The 2,295-nt window shown below is 35.8% G+C and overlaps 1 protein-coding gene across 1 annotated transcript in view; it reads right to left on the reverse strand.

The window, feature by feature from the left end:
• LOC121055200 overlaps positions 1–2,295 on the reverse strand; it is a 173,094-nt gene that overhangs the window by 167,532 nt on the left and 3,267 nt on the right. The gene's annotated exons all lie outside the window — the stretch shown is intronic.

Raw genomic sequence — 2,295 nt, forward strand, 5'->3', positions numbered from 1 at the left:
TGAGTAAATTTTTTTGTTAATTTACAATATGATAAAAGTTAGTAAGACCAACATAAAAAATAGAAAGACCAACATAAATAGTAAGCCCATACAAGAGGTTCCTGTGAAAATGGATTTTATCAGGCGCACGACGCCTGCCGCCTGCGAAGATCATTCTTTGCAGGCAACGCTTATATGTTCCGTCTGCAAAGATCCATCTTCTCAGGCGGACCACCCCCTCTAGGCTAGGTACAATTTTTGCCGACAGTGTTTTAGCTCTGAAGTACATGCCCGCCTGTGAAAATCAAACCTCTTCGATGCCGAAAATCAGTTTTCTAGTAGTGTTTGGTCGAGGCGAACACAATTAGTGAATCAATCAGTTCAGATTAGGTCAAAGTAATGCTAATGGCTTTACACTGTTGACTACTTCTTGGGTGAGTGTGAGACAGTGAGAGTTTTCTCTTGGCCATAAAACACATTTTTTTAATCATGAATGGAAATGAAATATATTTGGTTTTCTCTGTATTTGTTTATATTTAAACTGTTATATGCTTAGTATTTACATCCATACGGAGAACTAGCTCCTGTTGCAAGATCAGCTCTAACATGTCTGAGTCAAGCCATTTTTATCGATTTATTCCTGCATCAGTTTTATAGAAGTTATTTCATTTCATTGCAGGTTAATGCATCCATAAGACAAGGTGCATATCGAGTTATGGTTGGCCAGGCTGCATATAATAAGTATGGCCAACTAAGAAGCCGTTTGTCTTTAAATTCTTTGATGCTTTCAGACTTGCATACTAAGTGACTAGAATTTATTTCCCTTTTCTAGCTTAACACCTGAAACAGTATTATGAACTAACACCAGGTAATGAGATTTCACTGAAAATACTCTATTCGTAGTTAAATTCCAATTAAATTCATCTTGAAATTGCGTGAGCTCTAAGTTCCCGACTCATGGTAAAAGATTATTTCACGCCACTAACTTATTTCTAATTAGATCCCTTCGCCAAGATATATTTGGTGGGTGATCTTGTAGCACATTCGCGATAGTATCATGTTTATTCCTAACGATGTTGTAAAGGCAAGGATACTACTCATGCAATGTTGTCTGACCTAACCAAATATCTTCCAAAATCTTATTTTGGAGCCATCTCCGATGGTGAAAGTACCAAAGCGTAGAAAATCACTCTTGACTTCTATAAGACTAGCCAAAAAATATAAGTCTCCATTCTTCCATTGGACTTGTGACACGTTTTAATCCCATATACTTATTCCGAACCAATTGCTGTCACATTCCTTCAGTTTTAAGTAACTTAAAAAGCCAATTACTAAGGAGGACAATATTTTTCATATTCAAGTCATGAATTCCTAAACCCCCTTGATCCTTTTGGACGACACATAATGTTCCACTTAGCCATATATTAGTCTGAAACTATGAAGTTAAATTTTGCATTGAGCGTACTGATTTCATTTATCCACTCAAACATGTTTTGATGATATGACAATGTTAAAACCGCACAATAAAATAAAAACTTGTTCAAAGAATAGTCTGCATATGTTCTATGTTTTGATTATACGACACTATTATGACACTATTAAACAGAGTTGCCTATCATTTCATTAAATAAAGAAATTTTTCTGTTGTAAAAGCCATGCATTTCATTCTGAGCTAAAAAATTGTGATAGTCAATGATCAATGATGTGTCATTCCATATAGCACTACAGTAAACTTAAAGACACTTGTAAGATTGTCATACGTACCCAAACTTCATTTCAAAGTTGATGCACAATTCCATATATAGAACCTAGGTAATATGCACACAATTGATTTCAAATACCACAAGAATATAAATGAAGAATCTAAACACAAGTAACAACTATCAATAGAAGAGATATATAGGGCCTGTTTGGAGGAGTTTCTTCCAGCTGCAGCTTTTTCCAACAGCTAATTCTGCCAGAAGAAGCCCTAAACGGTCCACAGCTTCTAAGAATCTGTAGTTACAGATTCTGGAAAATGAAAGAATCCAAGTTAGAGAAGCTGGGTTTAGGAGCTTTTCCAGATTCTCAGAAGCTGGCTACCAAGCAGTTGTTTCTCAGAATCTAAAGCTTCTGTTTCTCAGAATCTAAAGCTTCTAAGAATCTGTAGTTACAGATTCTGGAAAATGAACTAAGAATCCAAGTTGGAGAAGCTGGGTTTAGGAGCTTTTCCAGATTCTCAGAAGCTGGCTACCAAGCAGCTGTTTCTCAGAATCTAAAGCTCCCCCAATCAGGCCCATAATTGAATAAGGGATTTTTTTAAAAAAAAATCAATTT

This window comes from Oryza brachyantha, chromosome 8, assembly GCF_000231095.2.
Source record: "Oryza brachyantha chromosome 8, ObraRS2, whole genome shotgun sequence".
NCBI lineage: Eukaryota > Viridiplantae > Streptophyta > Magnoliopsida > Poales > Poaceae > Oryza > Oryza brachyantha.